The 8,587-nt window shown below is 43.1% G+C and overlaps 1 protein-coding gene across 22 annotated transcripts in view; it reads left to right on the top strand.

Annotated features, from left to right (window-relative positions):
* The first annotated feature begins 6 nt into the window (after positions 1–6).
* Positions 7–8,587, top strand: part of PCM1 (pericentriolar material 1) — a 120,682-nt gene continuing 112,101 nt past the window's right edge. For 20 of the 22 annotated variants that reach the window (XM_027772340.1, XM_027772338.1, XM_027772337.1 and 17 more), the window contains exons 1-2: positions 7–57; positions 1,572–1,639. The gene's annotated coding sequence lies outside the window, so the exon portion shown is untranslated. Of the gene's footprint in view, positions 58–1,568; positions 1,640–3,370; positions 3,392–8,587 lie in introns of those variants that run through there. The other 2 variants (XM_006149676.3, XM_027772330.1) reach the window with 2 other exon arrangements.

Genomic DNA, 8,587 nt, shown 5'->3' with positions numbered 1-8,587 from the left:
GTCGGCGGGGGCTGACCGCCACTCCGCCCTTGGCAGGGGACGCTGCTTCGTGGACAGGTACCGCCTGCGCGTCCCCAGCCCTTGGCAACCGAGGGCAGCGTGCCGCAGGGGCGGGCGGCGACGGCTCCGGGACCGTGGACCCCGTCGGGCCGGCAGCACCTCCTCCGGAGGCCCCTGGGTCCTCTGGCCGGCTGCTCCACGTCCCCGGCCAGCACCCAGGGGCGTGCTGGCGTCCCCAGGTCCCCGGCGCACTCCCCGCCCTCCCGCTCGCCCTGCGGGGGAGGCCTCCTGGAGCCGGGGCTCGGGCATGCCCCGGGGAGTGGAGGAAGCGGGCGGGGGCTGCGGAGTGGCGCTCTTAGAGGCCTTGGCGGCCCCAGTCCCCGTCCCCGCCTCCCTCCGCCCTTCCCCAGATTGCATTCCGCGGGGCCCTCGGTGCCCAGAATTTGGAGTGGAGAAGGGCTGACGGGGAGTTTGGGTCGGGCTGTGAGCAGCGGGGTTCCTGCCGTCTGTGATAGTCTTAGAGCCGAGGGTCTGGGGAGGCGTTCCTGACTTGGGGCGAGAAGCGTTTGCACTGGCGACGGGAATATTACTGTATTAATAATAGCCCTCCGCGTCCTGTCCCTTGCTCGCCTTTCCATTCCTTACTGCGGATCCGGTTAGAGTGGGCCTAGGATGGGGGAATATGGACGGGATGGTGCCAAGTGCGAGTCGTGCTCTGCTTGCTTTGCAGAAACGGGGGTTTGGGGATTAGATGTTATTAGGCCCCGCTAGGGAAGCCGGTCTGCGAACTTTCCATCCTGCGCGCGGCCCACCCCTCCGGAGCTCGCCGTGGTGTGTGTGTGTGTGTGTGTGTGTGTGTGTGTGTTCCTGGCAGGTTTGCGGTCTGTGTGGCATGTCCTACCGGTAAACGATCATGTTTTGGCGTTGGAAGAAGCGGGCTTTCTGGGCGCCCCTCCACCCCCACCCCATAACCGCTTTCCCGACTCCGCCTTCTGGTGTTCTCTGGTTACTCGAGTGGGAGGTGCGGCGCTCAGGGTGCACCTGCTCCTTTCTTTTTTTCTAGCTCCTTCCCGGCGGGGGCCGCTGGACTCTATTGCAATACTGGTTTTGAACTGAGAGGTAAATTTCGTGTTTATGTAGTGTCCAGGTTACTTTATTATGAAGCTGCTAGCTCTGAAACAGGCAAACGTTTTTCTTCATCTGGTATCGAAGTTCTTAAATAGTTGGAGTGACAGTAAGTTAATGACTTGAGCACATCGGAAAAGCGAATGTTGGCGTGGCCGTTTAAATGATAAATAGGGTTAACCATTTTCCTTGTAGCCCAAAGTAGATATTAAGATGTTACTTTGCCGTTTGGTAAGGCCCTAAAGTTTAGAGGATTTAAACACGAATTTGTATCATATTGTTTTCCAAAAGGATTACGGTAACTTGAGTTTAAAATATGGATAAGTTTTGTATTTTTCCACTTTTGTTGGTTTCTAAACACATTTAGTGTTGGGTTATTCTGTACATTATAGTGTAAACAAAGAATTTACTCGTCTTTTTTTTTTTTTTCCCCTAATCATAAGCAGGCAACAGCTTTGACTTGTGGAGCAGGAAAGAAGTTGTTTCTGAGCTGCAAAAACTAGCTTCTAAACAGGTAATCTGACACACACACACACACACACACACACATATATGTATTATTGTCCTTTGTATTATAGTTGAAAACTTTTATCATGGAGACTGCTATCAAAATGCCACTGTGGGGACCCCCAGGTGGCATAATTGTTATGTCCCGGGACTCCCAGATAGTAGACTAGGGTTTGAGTCCCAGACCTTGCTGCTTAAAACTCACGGGGTACATGCCTGCCCAAAATCCCAAGAGGAGAAGGGATTGCAGCATTGTCATCCCTTTGGGGGTTGATTTCTCCCTTTCTATGTCTCTCCAGTGAGTGTACACATGCAAACATCTCTTTCTCAAAAAAAGGCCAGTGTGTGATTAAAGGCCCTCTCTACCAAGAAACATTCTGGGTTTGCTGCCCTTTGCCACTTTGATCTGCCTTTACTCCTTTGTTAGGCTAGAGACATGTTATTCCTAAATATTAAATACTAGAATGGTTTATGCAGTACCATTAAGATTTCTTCATCTTCATGGAATTTTGTCAGTTCATTTGAGTTTGAATTTATCCTATAACAACTATTTGGATAACCTTTCTTCCCAAATCCATTTAATCTTAAGTTATCATCTATTTCTGTAGACTTTTCTCTTCATAAACTCCTCTGCGTTTTGACTTTGTTGTACCTATGGTTGACAAGTTCTTTTAGTTGTCTAAAATTACTTTAAATATTTGTTATGCATAGTACATTGTTAGATGCTGGTTATAGAAAGGTATTCTCTGGTAGTGCTGGGGAACAGGTTCACTAAGGAAAAGTTAATTACTTGCTAAGGGCAGTTTAGAAGCTATATAGTTAAAGAGTGAGAATTAGATGGAGTCATGGTAAAAGTATTTTAGAAATAATTGTTCTTTAAAAAGAAATAGTGTGAATTTAACTCTTTTAAAGCTTTCACAGTTTATATATGTATAAACCTTTCTACAATAGCAGACAGATTTTCAGCTCCCCTGTGAAGATCTAAAATGCAACTGTTCTGAGAAAATACAAATTGGTAGTTGATTTGTATCTTAATTAGAGTGGGGTGCAGTTTTTTTTTTTTTTTTTTTTTTGGAGAGAGAGATTTTTGCTGTAGGGTATGTGTGCTCACAAGAGAAACAGAGAAAATAAGAAATCACCCTCAACTGGGGGACCATGCTACAGTCCCTTCTCCTGCATTCTCCTCTCAGGATTTTGGGCATGCACTCACATGTTCCTGGCATGAGTTTCAAGCCACTGGATCCAAGATTCGAACCGTAGTCAACCATGTGGGAGTCTAGTGCCTTAATCACTATTTCACCCGCTGGCTTCTTTGTTTTTTACTAAAAGACTAACAAAATAGGACAAGAAAAATGTAACTCAGGAAAAATCGAATGTGAGGGTAATCTAGAGTTTTTAACACTAGTTTGATTACTGTATAGTTGACATTTAGTAGTATAAAAAGAATGATAAAATTAGATATGGATTTTTTTTTTTTTTGAGAAGTTTTTTGCTATAGGCTGCATGTGCTCACCAGAAAGACAGAGAGAGGAAGAGAGACAGAAAGTGAGAAGTTATCCCCCCTCCCCGGGGGGATGGCCACGCCACACTCTTCTCTTCCATTCTCTTCTCAGGATCTCGGGCACGCACACGCATGTGCCCGGCGTGAGTTTAAGCCACTGGGTCCAGGACTCTAATCGCTATCAACTACATGGGATTCCAGCGACAGAGCCATTACACCAACTGCTGGTCCCAGATATGAAATCTTTTAGCATGTAAGGTGAGATAGATAAGAGTAATAAAAATGTAGGATAATTATGTTAACTTATATTGGAAAACCAGTTTTCTCAGTAGTATATTTGACCGTTTATTTGTGAATGAATCAAGTGGCAGGCCAGCAGGTGGTGCAGAGGTTAAGGTGACTGGATCCTTCATGACTGACTGAGCAGTTCAAGTCCTGGACCCTGCAGCTTGAAAAACATGCGGGATGCTTGTGCTTGCCTGTCCAAAATTGCAGGAGGAGAATGAAAGAGGAGGGATTGCAGGGTGTGCATCCCCCTGGGGAGTGATTTCTCACTTTCTCTCTCTCTCTGTTCTCTTCTCTCTCTGTTTCTCTCCAGCAAGTGCATGCATGTCCTATAGCAAACTTAACAACAGAAAAGAAGCAAGTGGATTTGAGATTTAGAAAAAACTAGACAGGATTTTTGAATGTGTGTGTGTGTGTAAAGAATATATGGTTTGACCTTATAGGTCACACAGAGAGACAGAAAGCGAGAAATCACCCCCCCCAGGGGGAATGGCCATAATGCAGTCCCTTCTCCTCCATTCTCCTCTCAGGATCTTGGGCATGCATGCACATGCACCTGGCATGAGTTTAAGCCACCGGGTCCGGCACTCGAACGGCAGTCGACTACATGGGAGTTCAGCGACATAGCCCTTACGCCAACTGCTGGTCCCCTAAATGCTAGTTTTATATTAATGTGTCTAAAGAATAAAATTTAAAAGGGCAGAGCTTCTGGTTTTTGCATTTGTGTTTGTTGTTTAAGAGAGAGTGTACAGTAGGGTAAGAGAAAGAGGGAGGCCGAGAGAGAGACAGGTATTTTTTTTCTTTCAAATTTCCCCATTAGGGGAATTTTATTGATTACTTTCTTCTCATAAAAAGACCAAGTGTAATCAAAAGAGGTGAATAATCACCTCAAGATTTTTTGTCTTTATAATAAAAGAAAAGATGAAGCTTAGAACAGAACCACTTGACCTTGCTCTTCATAGTCCTTGTATCTTTTTATAGCTAACATTCTCTTAGATCTGCTGGTTGGACTCAACACATTCAAGCCTTTGCATAATCTTCTTTGTAGCTTTTGCCTTTTTCTGGAAAATAGACTTAATCTATCCACCATAGCCACCCTGCTTCCAGTTATAATGCCGCGTTCCCTGAGCATATATAGAATCCTTGCCCTTTTTGTATTGTGTCACTTGATGAGATTGGTGCTTGCCACACTTACAGAGAGTCCTGCAGGTTTTAGGAATGTTCACTGGGTTTGTGTGTGTGCTATCCGCAAGAAACAGCAAGACAGGTGTTTTTGGCAGGGTCTCTCCATGTGGTGATCCTCCTGTCCTAGCGTCATGTTAGCTAGGATGACAGGCATGCCGCTGTGCCTGGCGTGTGTAGGCTGGGTAGAGAATCTAACCTAGGGCTCTCGCGCAGCTTCAGCCACTGTACAACAGCACTCTCCTGCTTGTGCTGCCACAGCTTGCCAAGATCCTGTAGTTTCACTTGTTTCGTTTTATTTCATTTTAATGATGTCTTATTCGCATTTCATTGTTGTACATCCCTTATAGAACACAATGTGTGTGGGTTTTCAAAGTATGCCTGCTGTATGTGACAGACAAATCAAGGATATAACTGTAAACATCATTTTCAGTGGAGAATTTTACATTCTTGCTTTTGCTAAGTATTTCTCCCTTGAGCCTCTCCTACCCTCCTTCTATTAGTCATTTCCCCAACTCCGTCTCTTGTATTTGTCCTCCCTACTATTATATCTTTAAAGATTTTTTTTTCTTTTTTTTTAGGTTTTTGCCATAGGGTGCACATGCTTGCTGGAGAGAGACAGAGGAAAGGATGGTGAGAAATCACTCCCCAGGAGGTTATGGCCATGCCACAGTATTTTCTCCTCCATTGTCAGGATTCTGGGCATGCACACACGTGTGCTGAGTATAATCCCCGAGCCACCAGGTTTGGGACTGGATTCACGATTGGCCATGTGGGAGTCCAGTTCCCCATCTACCACACCACTTGCTGGCCCAAGAGCGTATGTTTTGTTTGTTTCGCTTTTAGGGTGCACATGCTCGCCAGCTAGAGGAGAGAGAGAGAGAGTAAAAAAATCACCCCCCAGAGAGGATATCCACGCCACAATCCCTTCTCTTCCTAGAATCTTGGGCACGTGTACACACTCTCACACACGTACCTGGTGTGATTTTCAAGCCTCCAGGTCTGGAACTCAAGCTGTGGTTGGCCATGTGGAAGACCAGCACTTGAATCATCACACCACCAACTGGCTCCAAAATCCCGTGGTTTTTTTTTTTTTTTAAGCGAAATTTTGCTATTGGGTGCAAGTACTTGCCGGAGAGGCAGACAGAAAATGAGAAATCACCTCCTTGGGTGCACGGCCGCGCCACAATGCCTTCTGCATTTTCCTTCCTGTGTCTTGGGCATAGATCCCCATACACACACCTGGTATGAGTTTCAAGCTGCCAGGTCTGGGCCCAAAGTGTGGTCAGCCATGTGGGAGTTCAGCAATGTAACTGCCATGCCATGTGCTAGAGCTCAGATCATTTTTTTTTTTTTAAGATTTATTTATTTAATTTTGTTATCATTATGTATTTTTAAAAATTTGACCAGAGAGAGAAAGGGAAAGTGAGAAAGAAAGCCACCAGGTCTGAGACTTGAACCATAGTTGGCCCTGTGGGAGTCCATCACCTTAACCACTATGCCACCTGCTGGCTCCAGATCCTGTAGTTGTAATTTTTTTTCCCCCAGAGATTTTTGCTATAGAGTACGTGTGCTCGCCAGAGAGAGAGAGAGACAGAAAAACAAGAAATCAGCCCCCAGGGGTGATGGCCATGCCATAGTCCCTTCTCCTTTCTCTTCTTGGAATTTTAGGCATGCATGCACATGTACCCAGTATAAGTTTTAAGCTGCTGGGATCTGGGACTTGATCTGCTGTTGATGACGTGGGAGTCCAGTGATGTAGCCATTAACATCTGCTGATCTCCAGATCCCACATTTTTAATGGTGACTTGTAATGATGGTTAGAGAGGTTGGAATGAAGAAAAGACATGACTTGCCATTATGTTCACATTTTTGTAGGGGGAAGTGTTCACTCTTTGAGAAATGTAAATATTAATATTGAGTGGTTGATAAAGTCATGACTTATTTTTGCATAGAAAAACATGAAAAAGTAGGTTGTGAGGTTGTGACTTTTCTGGTGATCCAATATATTGATAATTCACCCACATACAATTATTTCCTTAGCTTGATACCAATAATTTTACTTCCGTAGTAGTGTGCCTTTTAAACATACATAGATAGTACCATTAATAGTAAATTATAAATAGTCTGTTGAGTTGTTGGAAAAGTCATGATGTGTTTTTTTCTATGCAGCCCAATAGTATGGCAATCCCAATATAACATTGGACAAAGTAGTTTATTTGTGTAACTTAATAGATAATATTTAGGAAATGTTTTTTCTTTTTTTAAAGATTAAACAAATATTTTATCTGTTTCCAAACTAATGAGTGTCAACTCTATTGCATGTCTACATTTTGAACTCCTTTATTTTTCTTTTATTCTTTTCTTTTTCTTTTTTTCCATAGGGAATGTGTGCTCTCTGGAGAGACAGAGGCAACAGAGAGAGGCAGAGTGAGAAATCAGCCCCTGGGGGATTGGTCACACCACAGTCCCTTCTCCATTCCACTCTCTGGAATTTGGGCACATACAGACATATACCAGGCGTGATTCTCAAGCATCCTGGTCTGGGACTTGAAAGGCAGTCGGCCTTATGGGAGTCCAGCATTTTAACCACCATGCCACCTGCTGGCCTTTTGAGCTATTCTTTAGTAATACAGATTATGTCATTGCATCCAGAAAAGAGCCATTGTGAAATGTTTTGTTTAAATAAATTGTTTGAATTCACTGAAAATACCTTTTTATGGGTATTAGTCATTTTTAAAAGTTCTTAAATACATTTCTAGATTAAAAATTATGTCAACTGTTGCTGAAAATATATGACAGAGAAAAGAGCAAAGGTCATCACATTCCTACCCTGTAATCAATAATTATTTTCATGAAATTAGACTAATAGTATCCAGCGTGTCATTTGACATTTAGTTGTTAAATTGAAAAATGATCGTAATTGTAGCACTTCAGTACCAAGTAAGATATGGAAAGGTGGACTAACTGGGTCAAAAACTCAGTTTCAGGTTTTTTTTTATTTTCTAGTGGGCACATGCACTCACTAGAGAGAAAAAGAGGAGGTAGCACCCAGTGGGGCATGGTCATGCCTCAGTCTTTTTCTGTTTCTCCATCCTGCCATGATTTGGGGGCACATGTGTCTGGCATGTTTTTCAAGCTTCTGGGCTGGGATTCAAACTGTAGTGGGCCATGCAGAATCTAGGTCCTGCTGTGCTTAAAAGCTGGGCTAGTTTTGGTGTTTGATGCAGCGTTGCCATAAGCTTTCCAGACCAGTTATATTATTTACAGTCTAAGCATAGTGTCTGAGAGTTCCAGTGTCCCTTTACTGTTGTCATGATTAGGTAATAGATAATGTATATGAAGCTTAGCAAATTTAATAGTCTGTTCATTTATAGCTAGATTTTATTAATATTTTACTATTTTGTTTACTAATTTCCTTTGTAAGTTGACTGTTCATGCTATTTTTCTTGTGTGTTCTGAAATAAATTCTTTATATAATAAGAGTATTGATTGTGTACTATATTTTCAGATATTTTTCTCCCCAACTTGTCATTTGCTAAATATTCTCAGCATACTTAGGATTTACCTTTTCTTTTTGTTTGTTTCTTTGGCCATAGGGTATGTGGAGAGAGGTAGAGAAAGACAGAAAGGTAAAGAAGTCAACTCCCAGGGAGTTGGCTATGCCGTGATCCCTTCTTGGGATTTTGGGCATGCATGCACATGCACCTGGCGTGTTTTTCAGGCCTTCAGGTCTACACTCAAACCACAGAGTTATAGCCTTGTCAGATGCAGTGCCTTAGCCACCAACCACCTGCTGGGCCCAGGATTCACTTTTATGTGAATAAAATCTGTTGGCTTTGTGTGTGTGTTCCAAATTTAGTAAGATTTGTATATCCAAAGTCTATTTTACTTTATTTTTTTTTAACCTCACTTGACTTTTTTATCTTACCTATTTTTAATCATGTCATGTTGATGTCGTGATATAAGGCCACCTTTCTTAATTAG

Source organism: Tupaia chinensis, unplaced genomic scaffold (genome assembly GCF_000334495.1).
Source record: "Tupaia chinensis unplaced genomic scaffold, TupChi_1.0 Scaffold000271_1, whole genome shotgun sequence".
In the NCBI taxonomy this organism is placed as follows: domain Eukaryota; kingdom Metazoa; phylum Chordata; class Mammalia; order Scandentia; family Tupaiidae; genus Tupaia; species Tupaia belangeri.
Note: the sequence above shows the minus strand (reverse complement) of the source record. Positions and strands in the feature narration are given on the sequence as shown.